The sequence below is a fragment of the Panthera leo genome, chromosome D1 (assembly GCF_018350215.1).
Source record: "Panthera leo isolate Ple1 chromosome D1, P.leo_Ple1_pat1.1, whole genome shotgun sequence".
Classification (NCBI taxonomy): domain Eukaryota; kingdom Metazoa; phylum Chordata; class Mammalia; order Carnivora; family Felidae; genus Panthera; species Panthera leo.
The window spans coordinates 86,559,175-86,585,595 of NC_056688.1; the positions used below are offsets into that span (position 1 = coordinate 86,559,175).

The 26,421-nt window shown below is 42.0% G+C and overlaps 1 long non-coding RNA gene across 8 annotated transcripts in view; it reads left to right on the plus strand.

The window, feature by feature from the left end:
• LOC122199342 overlaps window positions 1-26,421 on the plus strand; it is an 89,933-nt gene that overhangs the window by 15,282 nt on the left and 48,230 nt on the right. For 4 of the 8 annotated variants that reach the window (XR_006193472.1, XR_006193471.1, XR_006193475.1 and 1 more), the window contains exon 2: window positions 14,839-14,991. This is a non-coding gene — a long non-coding RNA (uncharacterized LOC122199342). Of the gene's footprint in view, window positions 1-1,109; window positions 2,137-11,792; window positions 11,894-12,914; window positions 12,999-14,838; window positions 14,992-26,421 lie in introns of those variants that run through there. The other 4 variants (XR_006193476.1, XR_006193478.1, XR_006193477.1 and 1 more) reach the window with 3 other exon arrangements.

Below are 26,421 nucleotides of genomic sequence, written 5' to 3' on the forward strand. Positions count from 1 at the left end.
CGACTATATAATGATAGATTAGAAATAATTCTCTCTTCGAATTTTGAAGACATCGCTCTTTGCCTTTCAGCTTCTAGCATTGCTTTTGGGAAATCAAAAGCCATTCTGGTTTCTGAGCTCATATATAAATTAGCTTTTTCTTCCTGAAAGTTTCTAGGATCTTCAGGAGTCCCCTAAAATGCCCAATTCAACTCCCAATCGATCTATTAAATAAATTATCCCAACAGCTATTTTGAAAAACAATTTACAGAGACAGGAAAAGGAATTACTTATCCATTTTTGGAGAAATCACTTTTCCCTTAAGCAACATTTAGAGGCCAGTCTAATAGAGGTATTTAATTTTGAATTTTGTTTAAAATACATCTTCCGGGGAAAATCATGTCAGAGATGGGGAGGAAAAAAAAATCACGATAGTGGGAGTATCCAAAATTATAGTATTTCTACTCAACATCTAAAAATGTCTGTTATCCTATCCTCACATGAAATCGCTTTTGAGTAAGATCAACCTAGGTTACCACTAAACAGCATGTGTCTTTTCCATAGCCTGGGCCGCAGACTCTTCAAAAAGCAGATTTAAAAAACATTTCTCTTAGAAAAATGGTAAGATTTGGTGCACGGTGCGCCTGGGTAGCTCAGTCAGTTGAGTGTCCAACTTCAGCTTAGGTCATGATCTCGCAGTTCGTGAATCCGAGCCCTTCATCGGGCTCACTGCTGTCAGCACAGACCCCACTTTGGATCCTTTGTCCCCCTTTCCCTCCACCCCTCGCCCCCCAAAAAATAAATTTGAAAGAAAAAGACAAATGATAAGCTTTATTTTTAATAAGCTTATTATTTTACATGAGATATCATAACTGGGAGATTACCCTGTTGTAGAAACCAGAATCCAATAAGTTACCCCAGCACAGAACAATGTGGGTGACAGAAATTCTTTTGTAGGTTGTCGTCTCCCAATGGAGCCAAAGTTGCTTGGCCCGAGATTATTTCCATGGTCTGTTGGACACCAAAGATGAGGCTGGCTCTTGGCCACGAGCTAGGCTGCCCAGTCACTAAGACCTGCTTTCAACAACCCAAGGCTGCACTGACTTCTGATTTTTTTTTTTTAACAATAGAAATGAAACTGCCACAGGGAAGAGAGAGAACAATGGTGTTTTGACAAATGGAACAAAGATCTAGCTTGACTGACAATTCAGGTCAGAAAGAAAAAGAAGGCACAGGAAGACTGGTGTGGGTCCTCCTTCTTGCCAAGAAGCAAGCACTCTGTGGGAGGTTTCCACCGACATGACGAACTGGCTCAGCAGTGGCCATTTGGGTTGAGCAATTGTGTTGGATGTTTTCTGGCAAAAGCGTGCTTTTTCTAGGACTTCAAATATAATTAGAGTAAAAACTGCGCAATCAACACGTACAGCCAGAGTATCTTTGAAACCTAAGGAAGGAAGAACCAGTGAGAACTTGAGAGATTCCCTGAAAAATGTTATTGTCCTGTTTCTTTGGAGATCTGCTGGAATAGGTCAGATGGAGTTCTGGCCTGTGGATGGGGCTTGGCTAAGAAACCTCTAGCTGCCCTTTCGAGACTTGTAATCCTCTAAAAATGGAAATTAGGAAGCATTCATTCATGACCTTGAAAAAAATGTTTATGAAAGTATATTATAATGTATCAGTGAAACGAGCTGGGAAAAGGGTTTATGTGAAAGTTCATGTGAGAAATGCAGCTATTAGCACGCATGCCATTCCCCACCTTGACCCCAGCAGGAATGTGTAAATTTTAACATATGGAATGTAAGCGTCTGTTGAGATGTTTCATAAATCTGCCTGGCAATGAGCATCACGAGGCCCTGCGTGAGAACGGGCCCCAGAAAGGGAGAGACGGTGAATGTCACATCTAACTCTAGGCTGCTAATCAGCCCAGAATCTGACAATCAAAAATGTGCAGACAATGTTCTTTAATAATATCGGTTACTTTCTGACAAAGTGAGCTTTTTTTTATGGGACCCGGCCTAGGAATAAGAAATACATTCATCCATTCACTCAAGAAATGTTTATCAAGAGCCTGTAACATGGCAGGTAGTATGCTGGGCACCACAAGTACAGTAGGAACCAGAGAGAGAGAGACACTGCCTTGCTGCCTTACAACCTGAGGTATGTAGAAAAACAGATGTTAAACAAGTAATAACAAAAGTAATTTTATAATTACAATTTGGATAACTGCTAGAAAGGAAAACAATAGCTTATGCCAATAGTACACCCCCTTGTCCAAACTTTCTATGTGGATTATCCCATTTAATCCTCATATATCCTCCTGTGGTAGATGCTATTATTTGCCCCGTTTTGTTTATGTTTGTTTATTTTTGAGAGTGAGAGAGATAGAATGCGAGTAGGGGAGGCACAGAGAGAGAGAGAGAGAGAGAGAGAGAGACAGAATCTGAAGCAGGCTCCAGGCTCTGAGCTGTCAGCACAGAGCCCGATGCGGGGCTCAAACTCACGGACAGTGAGATCATGACCTCAGCTGAAAGTTGGATACCCAACCGACTGAGCCACCCAGGTACCCCTAGCCCTATTTTAAAGATGAAGAAATAGGGGCACCTGGGTGGCTCAATCTGTTGGGCGTCTGACTTTTGGTTTCTGCTCAGGTCATGATCTCACGGTTTGTCAGATGGAGCCCTGCATCAGGCTCCCTTCTGATAGTGCGGAGCCTGCTTGAGATTCTCTCTCTCTCTCTCTCTCTCTGCTCCTCCACCACTTGTGTGCATGCACACGTGCATGCTCTCTCTCTCAAAATAAATAAACATCAAAAAAATAAAGATAAAGAAATAAAGTCATGAAGGTCTGCACATCTTGCTCAAGGCCACACAGCTAATGAGTGGTGGGCTCAGAATATAGTGTCAGTCAGCGTGAGTCCAGGCCCCCAGTTCCTGACTCTATGCCATTTTTTTTTATGACCTTTTAATGAGGAAAGAGCACTGATTTAGATTTGCAGGTTAAAGAAAATGTCTCTCAGGATATGATTTTAGGCCAAGCCCAAGGTAAGTAGGAATTAATTGGTTAGAAGAAGTATTTCAAAATTGGTGAAATAGCACGTCAAAAGGTCCTGCAGCAGAAGGAGTTGGCTTTGGAGGCTGGCGTAACTGGGGTGTGGGGGGGGTGAAGGCAAGACTGGAAAGTAGGCAAGGGTCAGAGCAGGTGGGACCTTCTAAATCCTGCTAAGAGTCTTGAGCTAAATCCTGCTTAGCATGGAGCTCCTGAAAGACCACACTTTGTCTGGGCCTCAGTGGAGTTACTCCAGGCACAACTGCTACAGCTAGGAGAGGAGACGCGTTCTTCCCATGGAAGATAGAGGCTGCTGCTGAGCTAGGAACTCAACCCTCCTTCCCACTGTCTCCTGCAGAAGAAAGAGGATTCTACATAGTTCTGTTCTTATCAGCTCTCTGTCCTCTGCTGTAGTTAGAAGATGGCGATGTTCAGAAGAGACTGATGCTATGTGCTGAATGTTTATGTCCCCCTCCCCGAATTCATATGTTGAAATCCTGATCTTCAATGTGATGGTATTAGGAGCTGGGGCCTTTGGGAAGTAACCAGGTCATGAGGGCAGAGTTCTCGCAGATGGGATTAGTGCCCTCATAAGAAGAGACAGAGGGGGCACCCGGGTGGCTCAGTCAGTTAAGCATCTGACTTCGGGTCAGGTCATGATCTCACAGCTTGTGAGTTCAAGCTCCACGTTGGGCTCTGTGCTGACAGCTCAGAGCCTGGAGCCTGCTTCAGATTCCGTGTCTCCCTCTTTCTGCCCCTCCCCTGCTCACGCTCTGTCTCTCTCTAAAAAATAAAATATTTTTAAAAATTTAAAAAAAGAAAGGGAAGAGACAGAGAACTAGCTCCCTGTGAGAATACAACGAGGCGTTGGCCATTTGCAAGCGGGAAGAGGGCTCTCCCAGAATATGACCGTGCTGGCACCCTGATCTTACACTTCCATCCTCCAGAAATATGAGAAATTTCTGTTGTTTATAAGCCACCCAGTGTATGGTAATCAGTGATAGCAGCCCAAACTGACTAAGACAACTGGAAAACGTGGGCACTTCAGTGGCTCAGTCTATCAAGCTAACCAAGAATCTGACCAAGCTGACCAAGAGTCTGTCAACCTAAACTCTTGGTTTAGGCTCAGGTCACGATCTCACGGTTCCAGAGTTTAAGCCCCGCGTCGGGTTCTGTGCTGGCAGCACAGAGCCTACTTAGGATTCTCTCTCTCTTCCTCTCTCTGTGCCTCTCCCCTGTTTGTACACTCTCCCTCCCTCAAAACAAATAAACATTAAAATTTTTTTTTTAAAAAGACAACTGGCAAATCAAGAATTCATTCAGCACTACCTAATATTAACCTCAGGCACCACCATTAATTTTGGCATTGTCCAAACCACAGGAATTAAGATTAAGAAAACTATCCCCCCCGCTCCAAATTTCCAAGTTAAAAATGGCAGCATTTCCTTACACTCCTGAGACAGATACTCTATTATTCTGGGGTGTTTCTTGAAATCAATTCTTTCATTTATTCATTCATCAAAGGTTTGTGTACCTATTGTGTGGCAGACATGAAGGATAGGAAAGCAAGTAAGACTCAAGCCCCCGTGGGAGGCAGAATAATGCATCCTCAAAATGTTCTGGAACCTGTGAACATATTCCCTTATGTGGCTGAAGAGTGTTTTGCAGATGTGTATAAGTTGAGGACCTTGAGTGGGGAGATCATCCTGGATTAGGCAGGTGGCCCCATATAATCAGAAGAGTCCATTTAAGAGTGAAAGAGGGAGACAGGAGGGTCAGAGTCAGAGAAGCAGTTGTAAGGACTGAGGGAGAGTAAGCGATGCATTTCCTGGGTTGGGGCCACAAGCCAAGGAACAAGGGTAGCCTCTGGAAGCTGGAAAAGGCGAGGATTGGATCCTCCACTGGAGCCACCAGAAAGGGATGGAGCCCTCCCAGCCTACCTTGGTTTTTAGCCCAGTAAGACCCCCTTGGGACTTCTCATCTTCATAACCATAAGATAACAAGTTTGTATTGTTTCAGACCACTAGATTTGTGATCATTTTTATACCAGCAGTAGGAAACAAATGCACTCCCCGTTCCAGCCAGAACCTGGCCCAGGACAGACATTTTAATCTCTCAGTTTCCCACTAGTGCCCAGATGCAGCCTCGTAGTCTCCCAACTCAGCAGTCCAGGTGGGGGACTCACTTACATCCTGCGGGGTGGATGCAACTCACTTCCCATCCTGCGGGGTCTGTGCAACCACTTACCCCTGAGTGTGACCCCACCGGCATTGCTGTATACCCAAATATTAATTATGTGCATATTTCTTAATAATTCTTCTAGAGTGGGGTTTCTAAATTGGTTCTGCCCCCTGATTGCTGTGTCTCCTCCGGCAAATTACCTACATTCATTCCCGGGCTTCAATTTCATTACCTTTAAGATAATAATATCTACGTCCAGGATTGTGAAGCCTAGGTGACTTTGGTATTAAAGCATTAAAAATCATAACCTGGCACACAGGATGTGCTCAACAAATTTTAACAGTGGTCATGATGACTGCTATGATTATTCCCTACAGTGCTTAACATGAGGCTTAAAAGTCCTTTGGGGGCATGCCGTCTACAGTGTGGGACACACACCGGACGTGCAAGAGTGGGTGTCAGTGGACAAGGGCTAATCGGGGGGAGATTGAATTAGGGTAAGAGGGTCAAAATGGAATGAAGTGGGTGGGCTTGACAGATACAGCAGAAGTAAAACCACCAGACCGGTTGGTGAGTGGCATTTGGGGGTGGAGATGTGCCATGAACGACAAAGTCAGAAGCCTTATGATGGTGTGCTAATACGGCACGAAATGAATCCTTATTTTGCTTTTGTGCTCTCCTGCTCCCTGGTTTTTTCCTACTGCGGTCCTCTTTCCTGTCTTCCCATAATAAAGAAACATCATACAAATTAAAAAAAAAAAAAAAAAAAGAGCAAAAGGAGGCACCAGGTATAAAAATGTAAACTATTTGGCAACATGTAGCAAAATAAGAGACTTCTTGTTCCTGAATTTGGGCTTTTTCTTGCCACTATGTGGAGGAGGCATCATAGTTGGGAGGAAAGAGGGAGTATAAGGCAAAAGAGGAAGAAAAAATAAATAGAATTAAAATGTAGGAATTGATTTTTAGAAAAATAAATTAATGAGTAGCATAAGAAAGTGTTTTTTTATTTTTAATGCCTGTAGTGAGTTTGGGCTGGAGGTGTAGGCAGCAGGTAGCAGAGAAACCAAGCCCTCTGTGCCTGTGCAGGGTATGGATGGGGACAGGGACTGACCGATGGGGAAGAGGGAAATGTTTTGGAGACAGAGGAGAGCTGGTTTCCAGGCCCCACTTTGCCACCAATGAGCATTTGAGCACGGAGTTTACCCGCAAGGATTCCACGAGGTAGCTCTTGTGTTCGTGGGATCTATAAAGTTCCAGAGAGCTGAAGGGAGGGGTACAGTCTTCAGAGGAGCCCATCTTGCTGGCATGTGAGTTGCCGGTAATATCTCACGGGCCTCACCAGCTGGAGGGTAGCTAAAGGGAACCACCTTCTCCCCAAAGGATGTACATGCCCTTCTGCCTCTGTCCTCCCAAAGTGACTCCTATGAAAGCTGGAATGTGTCTGAGTTGGCCCGCCAGGAATTGCTGAATGGTGGAGTTTATTTCTGCATGAAACAAAACACCTATTTTTCCCCCCTTCTGCCTGGGTCCATGATTTGGCTGTATTTAGCAGAAGAAAGGCAGGGAAAAGGCACACTTTGAAATTGTAGCAAGCATTTGAGCGGATTGAATTTAATTTTGGATACAAATGTCCAGGAAAAGTCTCCCTTGGCTCCCGCTCGTGGTTCACTGAGGCGTAAAGTGATGCTCCATTGAAAGGCCTGCCGATCTCAGCCAGTGCCAGCTGATAATGACAAAGTGCAGGAGGAGGGGGAGGTAGGCTGAGCCCAAGGAGGGATGTTCTTCCCCAGGATGCTTCCAAAGACTCTGCCCAGCTCCACCGTGCATGGTGGGACAGAGGGCAAGAACCTGAGAGCTGCTCGAGTCCCAGCTTGGCGATAAACATGCTGCATAGCCTTTTCCCACAGCTTAGGTTTGATTTTCCTGGTCCATGAAATAAAGGGACTGGAATAGATGAGCTATAAGATCTTTTCTTCCTGATGTTTTAGGATTCTGACATTTGGAGCATCTATAGATGCTGGAAAGGAATGCCAGCCAAGTGTGTAGGTTAAAATTTGGCACAACTATTTGGGAGGGCACTAGCTTCCAAATGTTTTAATGTACATGCCCTTGGCCGGGTGTCAATTCTTGGGGTGTATCCTGTGGAAATACTAGCATAAGTATGCAAGCATGGATGTTTATAACTGCAAAACATAAAAAACAACTTTTGTGTCCACTGGTAGGGAAGTGGCTAAATAAATCTACGATACAACCACAATAAAGAATGCACGTCCATATGTACTAAAAAAGAAAAATATCCCAAATATAACTTTAAATGAAAAAAATTAAATTGCTGAGTAAAAATTATATATAGTGTGATTACATTTTTCTGAAATGAAATCCAGGTATGTGTAATGTGTATTATATTTAGTTATATATTTATATGCATATGCCTAGAGAAAAAGTTCCACACCAAAAGTAATGTGGCTTCTGTGGGGCTGCAGGGTTCAGTATAGTAGCCACGTGTAACTACTAGGTTCAAAATATAGCTGGTGTAACTAGGAACTGGATTTTAAAATTTTATTTAATTTTGAGATGCCTGGGTGGCTCAGTCAGTTAAGCTTCCGACTCTTGATTTTGGCTCAGGTCACGATCTCACGGTTCATGAGTTCGAACCCTGCATCGGGCTCTGCGCTGGCAGCATGGAGCCTGCTTGGGATTCTCTGTCCTCTCTCTCTACCCCTCTCCCGCTCCCTCCCTCTCTCTCTCTCTCTCTCTCTCTCAAAAATACATAAATAGGGGCGCCTGGGTGGCTCAGTCGGTTAAGCGTCCGACTTCAGCTCAGGTCATGATCTCGCGGTCTGTGAGTTCGAGCCCCGCGTCGGGCTCTGGGCTGATGGCTCAGAGCCTGGAGCCTGTTTCGGATTCTGTGTCTCCCTCTCTCTCTGCCCCTCCCCTGTTCATGCTCTGTCTCTCTCTGTCCCAAAAATAAATAAACGTTAAAAAAAATTAAAAAAAAATACATAAATAAACTTTAAAAATAAAGTTTAATTTAATTTTAACTACTTCATATTTAATTTAAAAACGGGTACTTCAACTGTATGTTTTGTGAAATCTAAATACAGATCAAGTATTTTCAATGAAAATTTAGCATCCAAATTGAGATGTAAGTGAAAAGTACACACCAGATTTAGAAGACTTAGTACCAAAAGTAGTAAATATCTCCATAATAATTGTATATTTTATGAATAATTTGTTAATGTTGATTATATGTTGAAGTAGTAATATTTGGGATACATTATTTTAAATAAAATATATCATTGAAATTAATTACACCTGTTCCTTTTTACTTTTTTAATGTGGCTACTAGAAAACTTTAAATTACATATATGGCTCACATATTTCTACTGAGTACTGCTGCTTTGGGGAGTGGAATAGCAGAGAAGCTAGACTAACTTTTTTATTTATATACTTTCATATTGTTTCATATTGTTACAGTATTGTTACAGCTTTGCCATCACGTTATTATAAAGTGGAACTCTCATTGTGGTATCTCTGTGATTTTCCAGCATCTTCTGATTGCTTGACCCTTTTTTGGATGACTGCTATCCTCAGCAAGGATACCTCTGCCTGACAACCATCCCAGCTGTGTTGGAAAAGGGTTGTTTCTCAGAGAGTAGGAGTTAAGCCCAAGAGAGGGAAAAAAAAAGAGAAATAATCCTTAAAGAAATCTCCCCTGTTCTCTCCTGCTCCCTCCTTCTCCTGTATCAAGATTCCCCAAAGCTTTAGGGGATCTTTAGTCCTAGGCTGAACTTCCTACCTCACTAAATGACAAGGCCAGGATGTTAATGTTCCCCACACAGACACGTCTGCATTATACATAAAGATGTCTGTGTTACACATAAACACATTATGGCTGTAACAATATCACTTTCAAAGGAGCACTAATCCGCTGAAGTCATCGAGTCAGAAAACATTTGTTTCTCCATGTCTTGTGTCTAAGCTGTGTGTGAGAGAGAATAGTAGGAAGGAGGGAAGGAGGAAGGATGGAGGGAAGGACAAAAAGAGACAGTGCACTTTATAAAACCCTTCTTTGCAGAGGCAGCTTTTCAAACTGTGCCTCTGGTTTCTTATTTGTTTGCTATGGTGTCACTCCCCTATACAATTTTCTGTTTAAAAACATTGATTATAATCTTTTCTTTTTTTTTTTTAATCTTTATTTATTTTTGAGAGAGAGACAGAGCGTGAGCAGGGGAGGAACAGAGAGAGGGAGACACAGAATCTGAAACAGGCTCCAGGCTCTGAGCTGTTAGCACAGAGCCCGACGCGAGGCTCGAACTCATGAACCGTGAGATCATGACCTGAGCTGAAGTCAGCCCCTTAACCAACTGAGCCACCCAGGCGCCCCTGATTATAATCTTTTCTATACATACTGACAGATACACAGATGACCCTAGTCATAATTTTGGGTATGACGTTGTTGGGTTTGAATGGATGTCATAGGGTGATGGTGGAGAAAAACTCAGCTGTGGTTCTCAAGGTCCAGGAAAATAGCTCCATGCTCCCCCAAAACCCCAATTACCCATATCTCCCTAGATCATGTCTCCCTAGATCATATTCACCTGTTTCTATTTGTCTTCCTTGCTAGGCACCTCTGTCCCCAGTACTTAGCACAGAATCTTACAAAGAGTAGGCTTTTAATAAAAGTTTGTTGGTTGAATGAATGGAAGAATGAATGAAGAAATAAACAGCCCTACCCGTCAAGGGTCAGTCTTATCTAAAACATTAATGAAATTAGAGTTTCATCTCAAAAATGGACTTTTAAAATTGTCCATCTTGGGGCGCCTGGGTGGCGCAGTCGGTTAAGCGTCCGACTTCAGCCAGGTCACGATCTCGCGGTCTGTGAGTTCGAGCCCCGCGTCGGGCTCTGGGCTGATGGCTCGGAGCCTGGAGCCTGTTTCCGATTCTGTGTCTCCCTCTCTCTCTGCCCCTCCCCCGTTCATGCTCTGTCTCTCTCTGTCCCAAAAATAAAAAAATAAAAAAAAAAAAAAAGTTGAAAAAAAAAAATTGTCCATCTTGTTTACACTGTGTTTATTAAATACCTATTATGGGCTAAAAGCTTGCTAAACAAAGCCATATTTTACCCACACACACACACATACACACATACACACAAGGTCCCTGCCCTTATGAAGTTTACAGTCTGGGGAGAGAGGGAAGGCAGAGGTCAGGCATAAATACACAAAATTAAAAATTACAAATGGTAATAAGTGTTCCCAAGGATATGATCAAGGATGATGACAGAAAATAAGGGAAGGGGCTATGCCAATTTAGCCAAGCCAATTTTTCTCTTCTCTGAAAAAGTGACATTTAAGCCAAAGCACTGAGGATTGGGAGTCAACTATTGAATAAACAAGTGAGGGTTGGGAGAGGTACAGAAGACAGGAAGAGTCTTCCACACACCCAGGAGCAGCACTTGCTGCTTCTGTGACTTGCCATCCAAATGTGCTCTGTAATTCGAACGTGACTTGATTCATGTGGGTGTTAGGGCCCATACTAATTTGCATGCCTGGCTAGGTGTGGGAGTCTGTTGGGACCCACATGCTCAGAGTGTAAAGAGGCTGATTTCCCTTATTAGAAGGGCCATGTGATTGTAAGGGGGGTATTCTGGCAGAGGGCTGAGGAGTGGTTGGCATTAGGCTGGTAATTTCATTCCCTTGTTTTCAAGGTTGTCTCATACTTCTTTAACGTTAGCTTCTGCTTTTCAGATCTCTCACTAATCAAGTTTCATTTTATTTATTTATTAAAAAAATTTTTAATGTTTATTTATTTTTGAGAGAGAGAGAGAGACAGAGAGAGAGAGAGAGAGAGACAGAGCATGAGTGGGAGAGAGGGAGACACAGAATCTGAAGCAGGCTCCAGGCTCTGAGTTGTCAGCACAGAGCCTGATGCGGGGTTTGAACCCATGAGCTGTAAGATCATGACCTGAGCCGAAGTCAGACGCTTAACCAACTGAGCCTCCTAGGTGCTCCAAGTTTTATTTTAAATATGTATATTCCTGTTGTCAGTAGTTAAATTGGATTCATAAGAGAGAGAATTCTTACTTTTCACCTTATACTCTTTATCCCTTTTGACTACTTTAAGATATGAGTTTTTATAACTTATAAAACTAGTAATACATACAATTGTAAGCTGTATATACAGTTCTATTTAACATGTAGCCCTATGACTATGGATGGGAACTAGTTTTCTTCTGATTATTAATGCAATATAAGCTCGATGAATTTAGATTTGGAAAACTCAGAAAAAAGTAAAAAATAAAGTAAAATTCTCCATAACTTCATCATGTAAAGATTACCACCGATAATGTCTTGTTATATTCTTTCCCAATGCCTTTTTAGAAATAGGATCAAATTCTACTTGTTAATTTCTAAAGCTGGCTTTTAAAAACTCAATATATGTAGAAACCTTTCCATGACAATGAATGCTGAGCTTTTGTATGCATATATTGTAATTTAAGTTAATGGACATTTAGGTTGCAATTTTTACCACACAATTAACTTTTAATCTAAATTTTTATGAAATTTTATGTGTCTGTCACCATCCAGAGGTTTTGCCTGATTCCTCACTATTCAGCAAACAAAAGTGATTCTTACTTGGCAATCAAAAAATAGGATTTTCTTTGCAAGTACATAATTAAGTACTTCAGGTAAGTTCCAATGAGTGCAAACTAGATGTTTGAAAATCTAGATCAAATTCAGGACTGTTTCCTAACCAAATCAAATTCAGGACTGTTTCCTAACATCGCTAAGCAATTTAAACTGCAAGTTTCACCCTTTCAAAATTCCCTTCAAGTTTCCCTAAAAATGTCCTTTCTTAAAATATCAACTTATCAGGAGGCTGGTGGTGAGGGGTAGGGAGCCATGCCCCTGAAGTATCTAATGCTTTAAGACTAGCTCATGTCTGTTGCTTGGAGGTGGTGGGGTGAGGCGGGGGGATGAGTACTCCCCCAGAGTCCATTGCTCACATCACAGCTGTTACCCTGTGACCAACATGTCAGGCAGGTGAGGAGGGCAGGACAAGAGGCAAAGTTCCACATGCCTAGGAATCAGAAGTGTGTAGGTTGGAAGGATTCTAGTCATTGGAAGCCCCCACATGGCAGGACTTGAAAAAGAGAACCTCAACCAGTCTCTCCAGCAAAACAGAACATCAGCCAGGGCTGGGATCTTGCAAGATCTTCATGCAAGATCAGCCTGTCTCAAGCCAGGGAATACACAACGATCCGCCCCACCTTCAAACCTGATGTTCCCCTTAGTTACAATCCTGTGATTTCCAAAAGACTATTTTCTGTTTCTTTTCAGCTATAGCAACCTGCTCTCTTAAATAGCTTCTTTATCTAGTGGGGCAATTACAGTCTGTGACTAACAGCTGTGGTTCATAAACATGAGTTTCACTGTTTGGGTCAGTAGTTCTTAGCCTTTTCCGAACGGCAACTCCCCCAGCCGATCTTGGCATTAAGAGAAGCACCTCTCCCTCAGCACTCTGATGGGTACTCAATAGTGCAGTTTACTGGTGGAGGGTTCTGTTTTCCCATTATAAAGGAGGTGACATTTTTATTAAGTTGCAAGTCCTGGCATCTAATACCAAACATATTTCTGGATGTTGGTTTTATTAGTGGTTTTAACTTTCCCCATTGAGTTTTTCTTTGTATTCCAAATAGCCATGTCTTTCTTTTAGAAAAAAAGGTCCTTTCAAAAAGTAGTTCTTCACTGTAAAACTTGAAGGAGAAAATCTGCAAGATCTAAGGCTTGATGGTGAGTTCTTAGACCTGACACCAAAAGCACATTCCATAAAAGAAAATAAGAAGATAAATCACACTTCTAAAGAATTAAAAGCTTTTGCTGTGTGAAAGACTATGTAAAGAGGAGGAAAAGACAAGCTTCAGACTAGGAGAAAATATTATTTGCAAATCACACATCTGACTAAGGATTTGTATCAAGAATATATAAAGAACTCTCAAATTTCAACAGGAAAAACAAACAACCTAATTAGAAAATGGACAACAGAAGGGCCATAGCATCAAAGAGGGTATACAGGCAACAAATGAGCACATGAAAAGTTGTTCACCATCACTAGCCATTAACGAAATTCATTTGACCATGATGAGATACTACTACACATCTATTAAGGTAGCTAAAGTAAAAAAAATAACGACAATGCCAATGCCAAATGCTGACAGGGAATCAGAGAAATTGGGTCTCTCATACATGCCTGGTGGGAATGTAAAATGGTACATTGACTCTGGAGAATAGGTTGGCAGTTTCTTAAAAAAACTAAACATAGGGGCGCCTGGCTGGCTGAGTCAGTGGAGCATGTGACTCTTGATCTCGGGGTCATGAGTTTGAGCCCCACATTGGGTGTAGAGATTACTTATATAAATAAAAACTTAAAAAACCTAAACATAGACTTTCCATATGACCCAGCAAATTATCCCTGGGCAGTTACCGGAGAGAAATGAAAAAAACCTGAACACAAATATTCATGGCAGCTTTATTGGCGATAGCCAAAATGTGCAAAATGCTAAAACATCCATCAATAAATAGTTAAACTATGGTCTGCCATACCATGGAATCAAACTCGACAACAACAAAAAAGCCAACTATTGATATATGCAACAACCTGGAAGGACCTCGAGGGCATTATGCTGAGTGAAAAAAGCAAATCTCCAAAGGTCACAAACTGTATGATTCCATTTATATCACATTTGTGAAATTATAGAGATGGAATTCTAGAGATGAGCAGGAGGTGGGAAGGAGGAAGCTTAGTGTGGCTATAAAGGGTAGTATGAGGGTGATCTTTGTAGTGGTGGAATGGTTCTGCATCTATATTGCAGTGGTGCTCACACAAAACAACACATGCAATAAAATCACACACACACACACACACACACACACACTGTACCAATGTCGATTTCCTGGCTTTCATATTGTACTATAGTTAAATAAGATGTAACTACAGAGGGAAATGGGTAAGGGTATCCAGGACCATTCTGTGCTATCTTTGCAACTTTCTGACTCTGGAATTGTTTCAAAATAAAAATTTTTCTTTAAAGAAATTCATGCTTATTGTAGAAAATTTAGAAGGTGTAGGAAAAAATATGAAGAATACGGTTTTAAAATTCATACCCTTTTGATATATGTATTTGTTTTAGAATGTTTATTGCTTAATTTTTGATTTGAGATAAAAGTCACTTAACATAAAATGTCATTTTAACTTTTTTAAGTGTACGATTCAATGGTGGTTTTGGTTTATTCACCATATTGTGCAACCATCACCATTGCACAATGCCAAACATTTCCATGAGCCAAAAGGAAACTCCATATCCATCAGGCCCTTTTCCCTCCCCTGCAATAACTAATCTACTTTTCACATCCTGTATGATTTTACATTTACAAAGTGTGCCTATACGTGGAATCATACAACATATGGTCCTTTGTGACTGGCTTCTTTCACTTAGCATAATATTTTCAAGGTTCATCCATGCAGTAGCCTGTAGAAGTACTCCATTGCCTTCTGTGGTTGAATGATATTCCACTGTATGGATATATTTAATTTTTATTTTTGATAAAATTTTTCTTTGTTCCTTTACTTCAGGATCTGTTTTAGATAGTTTAGTGAACTCTCTCCAGCCTGGACTGCTGACCTGTGACCTCCCATTATTCAAACCAAGGCTAACACATGTGGGCATCTGGAGCTTCGTTCCCTCACTTCTCAGCCTCACCTCCTAAAATAAAGATGCTCCATCAGGTAAGTTGTTAACTGGGACTCACAAGGTCTATGCAGGGGAGGATGTCCTTGTGGCCCGTCAGAGATGATAAGCCAAGTCAAATGAATGGTGTCAGGGCGGGAGGGATGGGAGACAGCCAGCCTGTCTATGAACAGCAGAGCAACTTTAGTAGCTCCTGGTCACGGGCTCGACCCACCTCTCTAGAACAAGGAGCAGTAAATATTTTTCCCAAAGCAATATTTTTCTAGCCTGTTTTGGAAAAACAAACGTGTTGCCAGAGTGTCCCAGCTCTCCACATTGTGCTCCTGAGTCTAGAGCTGCCTGTCCTACAGTGTTGCGGTCACCTGCTCGCTATTAAGCATTCTTTCCTTCTGTCACTGGTGTCAGAACTGAGCTGAGTTGACTGTGCCCATAGTACATTGGTGTCTTAATGAATGTGAAGCCTATTTACTGAAAGCCTATGTGAAGCCTTTCAATGCGTAGGCCCTGGACTGAGCCCCTTTTTAAAATTTTTTCAATGTTTATTATTTTTGAAAGACCGAGCGTGAGTGGGGGAGGGGCAGAAAGAGAGGGAGACACAAAATCCGAAGCAGGCTCCAGGCTCTGAGCTGTCAGCACAGAGCCCAACATGGGGCTCGAACTCACAAACCATGACATCATGACCTGAGCCAAAGTTGGATGCTTCACCAACTGAGCCACCCAGATGCCCCTGAACTGAGCTGTTTACATTTATCATCTTGGTTTAGTCTTACAGCAATTCCATCAGCCAGGAGCTGTTCTTATTCCCATGGTAAGATTCAGAGACAGGGGCTTAAAGAGTTTTAGGGTCCCGTCCAAGATCATCTCACCACTGAGTGGCTTGGCTAGGATGCAACAGTGACCTATTAATCATCCAAGTGTGCTGAGAGCATAGATCCTGGAGCCAGTTCAAATCCTTGCTCCCTGTTCATTAGTATTTGGATTTGCCTCCATTTCCCTATCTGTAAAATGGGACTAATAATACCTACCTCATAGTGTTGTAAAAATTAACTACATGAATCTGTGTACAGTCTGAGAGCTATGTGCCATGTGAGTGATCACTGTTGTCATAGTCGTTGTTAATATTACAGTGACTCTTAAAAATAGGAGAGTGAGGCAGGAAACAAACAGATGACCCAAATAGACACCATTTCGTGTTGCTTCATGAGATTTCTCCTGGCCAAGTAACACAAGATGTGCTGCCTCCAGACTGCTGCTCCCAAACCCAGGGGCTTTCAGCAACCAGCAAAGTGAAGCCAGCCATTTGCAAAGCCAAATTCTTTAGGTCAGCGATGAGTCTATTAACAAGAAAGGGGACTAAGTGGGGATAACTCTTTCTTATGAGAGCCAGCAATGGATTTCCTTTGTAAAAGTATATTATGTGGCCACCCAGAATCTTGCCTTTTGTATATATTTGCTTAGGAGCATCCAGTGCTCGTATTTTGTGTATCTCTATTATCACAACACACCATGGATTATCAGTGCTACAGGAAATACAGCCATTAGTGCCTTTAAATCTAACCAGATTAGAGAACCAATTCCAGAAACTCTACAACCAATACAGAAAACTCATCTTTGAGATTTGGTTCTTCTAGAGGCACCTGGGTGGCTTAGTTGGTTAAGCATCTGACTCTTAATTTCAGCTCAGGTCATGATCTCACAGTTCGTGAGTTCGAGCCTCACATTGGGCTGTGTGCTGACAATGCAGAGGCTGCTTGGGATTCTCTCTCCCTCTCTTCTTCTCTCTGCCCCTCCCCGACTTGTGTGCTCTCTCTCCTCTCTCTCTCTCCCTCTCTTTCTCAAAACAAATAAGTAAATAATTTTTTAAAAGATTTTTAAATCTAGATAGAGCAGCTCTAGATGTCTATAGGTTCAAAAGGATAACATGAGACATTACCTGCCTCACAGTGGGTTAGTTGCAAAGATTAAGAGCCCTGGTGTTGGTTGAGCCTTTCCTAACTCCTCTAAATTGGCGGTTATCAAGCAAATGATGGTTTCAGTCAGGGTCCAAATTGGGTTCAATCTGAAATGCCAGTCAACGACCCTGTGAAGGACTTCTTTTTGAGAGGCCCTAACTTGGCTGAAGGAAGATAGGCCAGGCTTAGCTGAACCAGATGGGCCTCACTGAACTCAGGGAGCTACAAAGAAAGGACTTTTGGGGCAAGCTTCAGACTAGGGTCTTACATACAGTAAGAACGTCCTGCTGACATAGGGCCATGTGCCATCTTTATAGCACTGAGTCCCTCCCTGCACAAACTCCAGGCTCCCATGGCCTTCAGGAAGGACAGGGTTTACAGCTGATCTCCTTTAGGAAAGAGAGGCTCTTACAAACAATGCCTGGTTTTTGTGGGAGCGGGGAGGCAAATATACACTTAAGACTGGTGTCCAAGAGAAGTGCTCTTAGAATTCTCAGGATCTTTTTTTTTTTTTTTTTTCATCTCTATTAAGAACGATATGTCTTTAAGATTTTGGAAACTTGTCTTTATGTGGTTTTTATCCATATTCCCATTCCATGTACTAGTAGAAGATACTAATTGAACTCTTTTATCTTATGATGAAGAAGCTGAGGCCCAGTGTCAGACAGCCATACAGTAATGAAGGCCCAGAACCCAAGACTGCTGACCTCAGTCCAGTTTTCAACCCTCAGAGCCACACTGCTGAAAGATGATTCTAAAAAGGCCTTCTACGTGGTTTGTTCCCCCTCTCTGCCAAGGCTGGTGGGTGCCCTCCTGGCAGATAATTTTATCCACACACTGTTCAGAGTGCTCTGTAGCATGTTCCACCACAAACTAGAGCTTCTGCCCAGATGGGGAGGGAGTAACTCAAGGTCGGTATGAGAACCGAAGTGATTAAAAGCCTCAACAGAGCAATCCTGCTGATTCAGAATGACTAGAGAATGGTCTTTCTGATTATCTAATGTTTCCACTCATGTTTGTTCAATGAATGAATATATGGGATGTTGAAATATAAAACCAGCAATGCTGCTGAATTTAATTCGATCTTTCTTCCCTTCGTGTGTCAAGGTCATCATGATGCGTATGGGTTTACTGTTCTGGAGAATTCAACCAATAGAGAACAGGGTTGGCCATTTTAGGTAATTTTAGGTAACTTGCTGACCCTGTTGTACAAGGTGAGGGTGACCAAGCTGGTTCTTCTCTCTCTCTTTTAAAAAGTGAATCCTCGGGGGGTGCCTGGGTGGCTCAGTCGGTTAAGCCTCCGACTTCGACTCGGGTCATGATCTCACGGTTTGTGAGTTCGAGCCCCGCATCCGGCTCTGTGCTGACAGCTCAGAGCCTGGAAGCTGCTTTGGATTCTGTGTCTCCTCTCTGCCCCTCCCCCACTTGTGCTCTGTCTCCCTCTGTCTCTCAGTAATAAATAAACGTTAAAAAAAAATTTTTTTTAAAAAGTGAATCCTCAGACTAACTAACTTGGATGTAAATTAAAAATAAAACAAACAGGGGCGCCTGGGTGGCGCAGTCGGTTAAGCGTCCGACTTCAGCCAGGTCACGATCTCGCGGTCTGTGAGTTCGAGCCCCGCGTCAGGCTCTGGGCTGATGGCTCGGAGCCTGGAGCCTGTTTCCCATTCTGTGTCTCCCTCTCTCTCTGCCCCTCCCCCGTTCATGCTCTGTCTCTCTCTGTCCCAAAAATAAATAAAAAACGTTGAAAAAAAAATTAAAAAAAAAATAAAACAAACAAAAAAGACATAGAGGTCTCAAAAGAAAAATATGTAAATAAAATAAAACATCCCCAAAGATTTAAAAAAAAGTGAATCCTTGGAGCACCAGGGTGGCTCAGTTGGTTAAGTGCCCAACTCTTGATTTCAACTCAGGTCATGCTCTCATGGTTCATGGGATTGAGCCTCAAGTTGGGCACTGTGCTGACAGTGAGAATCCTGCTTAGGATTCTCTCTCTCCCTTTCTCTCTGCCCCTCCCTTGATCACACTCTCGTGCTCTCGCTCTCTCTCTCTCTCTCTTAAAAAAGTGAATCCTCATATCAGTCCACTTATCTTGAACTTATCCTTTTCTTCATAATAACATCTTAAGGAATGTACACACACACACACACACACACACACACACACACACGCCTAGTATCTGAGCCTTTAGTTGATTGGACCATAGTTAGCCAGTTGTTAGGACCATCACACAGAGGATTACGTCTTAAACTTTCCCCCTGAATTCTCTATTAACAAGATGGGAGACATGCCATGGGTCATGCGATTCTTTTTACTCCATTTAGGAACATGAACCTTGAAGCCAAGAGGCAGAAACCAGCCCACTGACACAACTGGTGACTACACACAGAGGCACTTGGTGATGGCTTCAAGAAAATGATGTCAGTTTTTAAAAATAATTTTTTAAAATTCCAATGACCAGTTAGTTACACCTTAAATTTTTACATGTTTTTTTGAGCAGGCAATGAATTAAGCACAAGGAAGAGTAAGCAAAGAAATATGTTCAGTAAATTAAATAATAGAGGCTTTTACTGACACCATTCTTTTAACTTACTGCTTTTCAACTTAAGCTAAATGTTTTAAACTTTTTAAAATAATTTTTACACAAATCGAGATTTTATCTACATTCAGGTAGATTCTCCTGGCTTATGTCCAAAAGACTTGGTCCTTTTGAAAGTAGGATTCGTTGCTTTTCTTCAAGTACTTATTAGCACCTTTTGCTTGTCAGGAATTATGGCAAGTATCGAGGCTGCAAAGGAGTAAGACACAGCCCCTGTCCTATGGGGACTGACATGGAAACTAAATGCTTAAACTAGGGGTGCCCGGGTGGCTCCGTTGGTTAAGCGTCCGACTTTGGCTCAGGTCATGATCTTAAGGTTTGTGGGTTCGAGCCTCACGTTGGGCTCTGCGTTGACAGCAAGGAGACTGCTTAGGATTCTCTCTCTCTCTCTCTCTCTCTCTCTCTCTCTCTCTCTCTCTCTCCCTCCCTGTCCCTCTCCTGTTCACACACTTGTTCTCTCTCTCAAAGTAAATAAACAAACTTAAAAAAAAAAAAAACAGTGCCAGGAGAAAGTAGCATCGTTCTCTACATGAACGTTGGGCTCTGTGCTGACAGCCTGGAGCCTGCTTCAGATTCTGTGTCTCCCTCTTTCTCGGCCCCTCCTCCACTCACACTCTGCCTATCTCTCTCTCTCTCTCTCTCAAAAATAGATAAACATTAAAAAAAATTAAATGCTGAAACATTTTCTCACTGTCACATCATTTTCCTCCTTCTTCTTCAATCTACGCTTTATAATCTTCCTTACACGTCCTACGGTTTCTCTACAGGGTTTATACATACTTTCTCTACTTGGTTCTCTTTGGGATGTACATGTCATTCAATTTGACCAACTTTGGTTAACCAATTTAACCAAAAATGCTGCTGTGCATTTTTTCTTTCTTTAACTTTTTTTTTTTTCCTCCTGGAGTCTTTCTTTGGCCCTAGCTAGCAATCTGAAATATTGAGGAGCTAAACTGAGAAGGGTCTGCTTGTCTCAGGTGTCCCACACAGGTCTCACTGATAAGGGTTTTATTATATCTTTCTTTCCCAAGTTTGTTCTAGGCTACTTATCCCTAAATTGTCTTCTTTCATATTAATGAACCATCATTCTTATCCACAAAGCATTATTCATAATAGTTAAGAAAAAAAAAACCAGAAGTAACCTGTATCTTCATCTGTAGGGAGGTAGTTAAATAAACTATGGCATATCCATGCAATAGAGCCCACTTCATGCTTTAAAAAGAATGAGAGGTCCCTAAAACTGTGGAACACATAAAAAGCAGAGGTTAAAATGGTGGTTGTTGGAGGCTGGGGCTTGGAGGAAAGGGGGAGATGTTGGTCAAAGTGTACATAGGTTTATGTGGGATGAGTGAGTTCTGGAGATCTAATGGACAGCATGGTGACTATAGTTAATACTGTATTGCATCTTGAAATTGGTAAGAGTGGATGTCACCACATGCAAAAAATGGTAACCATATGAGATGATTGATATGTTAATCAGTTTGATTGTGGTCATCATCTCACAATGTACACATAAACCAAAACAACATGTTGAACACCTCACATATATGCAATTTTTATTTGTCAAGCATAGCTCAATAAAACTGGGTGGAGGGGGAAATGAGAGGTCTGTATGACTAGGTATCTGTGATACATTGTAACATTTTAAAAAAGCAAGTTATAGAACAATATGGGTTGTATGACCCATTTAAAAATACATATGTGAAACTGTATAAAGTGTATCTGAATGCCCGCATATGTACACACACATACACACACACACACACACACACACACACAGTATTTGAATGAGAAAATTCTAGGAGATAAACAGATGTAACAGTGGGGAGTCTAGCAAGCGAAGTAGGTGAGGAACAGATGAAGGAGGGATGCACTTTTTAATAATGCACTTTTGTATTCATTCTTTTAACAATGAATAGATATAGTTGTTATAAGTAAATAAATAAAAAGAAGAATATAGCATTTTCCTAGGTATTTCAAAACTATGTATTCTTCTAGGCTTGCACAGCTGGTTTAGTTTTCATTTACTTTGATCATACACTTACCTCCTCTCTTATAGCTGGAGGGCATTAAGTCTCCCAGACTGACAAGTGTGTCCCCACCTTCCCCTCTGCTGCCTCTCCAGATTCCCCATCCCTCGGGATAATGCAAAGTATGTTTATTTCAGACTCATTGTCTGAACTGTACATTGTTCCTGGAAATCTTGGTCACGTGATAGATGGACTTGTCCTGGAAAATCTATCCTCCGGTCCCTGAAAGGAAGCCAGAGTGGTATTGTTCTCATCTCACAGATCAAGAAACTGAGGCACGGAAAGTTGATGGGGGCTACGGGCTACCTAGGCCACATGAGAAGTTAAAAGTAATGGGATGTTGTGGAAAAGGTGTTGGGTTCAAAGCCTGGAGTCCCAAGTTAAAGTTCTTGACATATTACATTTTATTTAAGCAAAATTTTGACTCCCTAAGCCCCAGTTTTCTTGTCGGTGAAATGATTATAATACCTGCCTCCCAGAGTAGTATTATTACATGAGAGTATTTAATTTTTTTTTTTTTGCATATTGTAAAGCACCATATGTATCATAGAAAGACCAGCCACAGGAAATTAGTTATGAGTAAGTCAGACCACTGTGGTTGCATATACAACTAGGCTTTTGTTTGTTTGATTTTCTTACACTCGAAACACAAATTTAAAAATGTCTTTCAAGAATCTTAGAAATCTTGTTCCTTTAAACTCAAGCTTTATTTTTTCCCCACCCCAAATATTTCTCCTCATGCCTTTTAAAAGAGGCACAAAAGTATCAGTTCCACAAGGAAGGCAACAATGCTCTACTAGAATGCCATACCAAATTGGATAGAAGTCTAAAAGCAGATTAAAGTTGTTTCAAATGCTTCAAAGAGGAGGAAAAATCTAATCCCCCAAGCCTTCTTTAAATCCATATTCCTTAATATCAGAAAATTTCCCAAGTCTTTTAAAAGGCCCAAATATCATTTTACAGTTTGGAGTAGTAATGGAAAACACTTCCCCATTTTTAAGAACATTCTTCCTTCCCTAAAAAAGGGCTCAGTAAAGCTGGGTCCCCCTTGTGAAGGAACTGGGCCCAAGCGGATGACGAGTTGCCTCCCTTAGCAGGGAGTGGGGCAGCCATCCCCAGGGCCCTGAGCCTGGAGCTGAGGGCTAATTACTACCTGGAGAATTCCTTCAAGAAGCAGTGTCAGGCATTTCCCTGTTATTTCTGGGCGAGATCTGCGTGTCTGTCATTGTGTGGAAGAACGCCCAGTCCCGCCACTATGTAACACTGAAGGAAAGAAAGTTTCCAAATGAGAAGAAAAACAAGGCTTGTTACGACAGAAGCAAGTAGGACCATTCTCACTGCTTTAGAAAGCTTCTTCTTGGGGCGCCTGGGTGGCTCAGTCGGTTAAGCGTCTGACTTCGGCTCAGGTCATGATCTTGCGGTCCGTGAGTTCAAGCCCTGCGTCAGGCTCTGTGCTGGCTGCTCAGAGCCTGGAGCCTGTTTTGGATTCTGTGTCTCCCTCTCTCTCTGACCCTCCCCCATTCATGCTCTGTCTCTCTCTGTCTCAAAAATAAATAAACGTTAAAAAAAAGAAAAAGAAAACTTCTTCTTAAGCTGTCTTCACCTGCCCAGAGAGGCCAGCTCTTTTCCTGAAACACTTTTCCACCAGGAAAAGAATCATCTTCCCTTGCTGACCTATGGAAACAATTCTAAGAGCCCCAATTATAACAATGAATATTGATTGAGATTAACCAGGTATCAAACACTTTGCCAAAGGTTTTACATGCTGTATCTCATTCAATCCACTCAATAGCCTTGAGACAGGTAACGATTATTAGCCCCATTCTAGAGATGACAAAGTTGAGGTCTAAAAGGCTAATGCAGCAGCCGAGTGACAAATAGCTACTAATGTGATTGAGCAGGTGCACAAGCCTAGATCTTTCTGACTCTGAAGTCTATGCTAAAACAACAATGCACTGCCTAAATACAGCTCCCAGGCAAGTATGGAGAGGGCCCATATTGAACACTTCTATTCTACGTTCTAGCTGAAATTTTACTACAATTAACAATAGCAGCCTGTGTCCCTGGTAAGCATGCTGAGTGATTTACATGCCTGGTCTCATTTAATGCTTTCCAGCAGGTTTAAGTGGAATAAATAGGCTACCCTGACGCTAGAAATACTTTCTGCCTCTTCTTCAGAATTTTCTTTTCTCCTTTTCTCCTGTCTTTTTCCCCTCTCTCTCTCTCTCTCTTCATCTCTGAGATGTCGAGTGCATTCTGGTTGCATTTTGACCTTGCCTCCAGCCTGGCCTAAATTGCAGACCTTGTCATGAAGAAGATAGTGAAGGGAAACATCTTTTCAGGTATCTTCTACTTTAGTGTGTGGGGGGGTGCGGGGGTGGGGGGGGTTACAAGCGTCCCTCTCTGCTCTCCGTCTTCAGGACACCTCCCTGTGGACGGTGCCAGAACGGTGACCTCAGATCACAGCCTGAACGCTGATTACAAGTAATCCAGCTCCCGAGGTGATAGAGTGTCCTTTCTTAAAAAAGGAGATAAAAATAGCTAAGAAACAACACTTTCCTTAGTTCTCTGAAAGGTTGGCATCCTTCCAGGATAGACTTATGTACTTTTTGTACTTGGAGGAAAAAAAGAGATGGGATTTGATCCAAGAATGGTCCTACAAACGAGAGAAATATGGAGCGAGCAGCTGGAGCTGGGCAGCCAAGTGGTACCACCAGCTGCAGGCCCATTAATTAACATTCCCTGGTATGTAGCATCTCCAGTGACCTTGATCCTTGTTGAATTCACAGAGATAATTTTTACAGAGCCTCTACTTTTCTCTCTGCAGTGTATTTATCCAAGGAGTACCTTGCATATTTCCCCCCATATCTCCCAGCAGTAAATTCATTCTAATTGCAAAGAGATATAGCAAAAGCCTTATTGAACACTTGGCAGTTTATAGAGATTTATTTCTGAGGCTTAAGGGGGGGTTTTAGAGTGTGTGACTAGAGCAGGATTGAGGGGAGCTAGGGAAAAGAGCCCAAGAGAAAATGTAGATTTAATGGATCTATAAAATGACCCCTCTAGATAAATGCTTCTTCCAAAGATGCTTAAACAGCCTGACCCAAACCGGGGTCTGTGACAGCCAGTCTGACATGAGGTGTCTGAAGCATCGCATATTTCTCTATGGGTTTTCAGGTTTCCTTATGAAATTTGTTATTCTCCAGGCAGAGGTGGGAGAGGGGTGAATCTGTTTTCCAGAGGGAAGAAGTATATTTAACTAAAAATTTCCAAGTACTAGAGACTATGAAAAGAGGCAAAAATAAACTTCCGGCACCTGCCCTTAAAATCGCTCTGCTTGTGTCTGTCTAAGCTGCATTCCGAATTTTAAACGTAGGATCCTAGAAGGCAAATCACGAGAGCCTAGCAGGGGTTCTGTACTAGAAAGGACAGCCTTCGGAAACTTCCGGCCCGTAATGAGACGGGCGGACACTCTATCCTCTAATGGGGCCTTATGCTCACAATAGACTTTGCATACACACACGACTGAACTTTTCCACGAAACCCTTCTAGGCTTTTGATCCCATGAGTGGCATTCATCTTTTTTTGCAGCTGTTTTGCAAGTTTTGCTGAGGATGAATTTTAGGACTTTCAACTGTTAGATTTGTTATATTATAAATCTACTCACTGTACTAAAATGAAGACATTTGTTCTGGAGGAAGAGGCAAGACAGGAAAGGGTACAAAGTAGACACTAGTGAGGAAGAGGGCTGGAAAGTCAGTGACTGGACACTTTAGCCAGAGTCTAAATGAGGAGTGGGTCAGAGGTTTATGATGTCCCCTGCATGTTTGCCTTTTTTTCTTTTTTTCCTTCAGGAATTGGCATAAGGAGACCTTGGGAACATCTTTTTTAAGTTTCTGGTTGTCAAGTTTAACACACAGGGGAAAAAAGCCATTTAACAAGTTGTTTTAAAGTTAATACCCAGAAGCACCTGGGTGGCTCAGTCAGTTAAGGATCCAACTTTGACTCAGGTCATGATCTCATGGTTCATGGGTTCAAGCCCTGATTCGGGCTCTGTGCTGATAGCTCAGAGCCTAGAGCCTGCTTCGGATTCTGTGTCTCCCTCTCTATCTGCCCCTCCCTCGCTCACACTCTGTCTCTCTCTCTCAAAAATAAATAAACATTAAAAATTTTAAAAAATGAAGTTAACACCCAAGTCAAGATGTATATACTATTGCTAATTTTCCCCCATAACCCCTCTCATGCTCTTAGAGATAACCACTATTGTGGCACTCATGGGGACCACTTCTTTGCTTTTTTAAGCAAAACACCAAGTGTGCATCTATATAGAATATAGTTTACTTTCATATCTTGGAAATTTATATAAATGGAATTAATGTATTGTTCTTTTGTATCTGGTTTCTTTTGCTCCATTATGTTTGTAAGAACACCTTGTGTTGTATGGAGCTCTAGTCCATATTCATCATGGCACGATCATTGTGACAGAATATTGTTTATTTACTGAACTGTTACATGTATTGCTGATGGACAATGGGGTTATTTCCACTCTGGGGACATTGCTAACAAAGCTGCTGGGAGGGTTCATGTGCGTGTTTTCAGGCACACTTGAGAATTTGCTCGGCCTGCCTGGCTAATGTCAAAACAATCCAAGCTTGAATCGAGATTAGTCCTAGGTTTAATGACAAAATGGACAGAATTTGTCATTTGTTCATTCATTCCATAAGCATGAACTAAAAACTTCTATTGACGGAATAGCAAACAGATGACACAGGCTACCTCTCCTCCCTTCTCTGCTCAGAGCAGACGTTACTAGTTCACCGGGGTGTTCTTTCCTATTGAGTCTGAAGTGGCTTCAGAATCATTTGCAACGTGGTCCTCAAGGCAGCC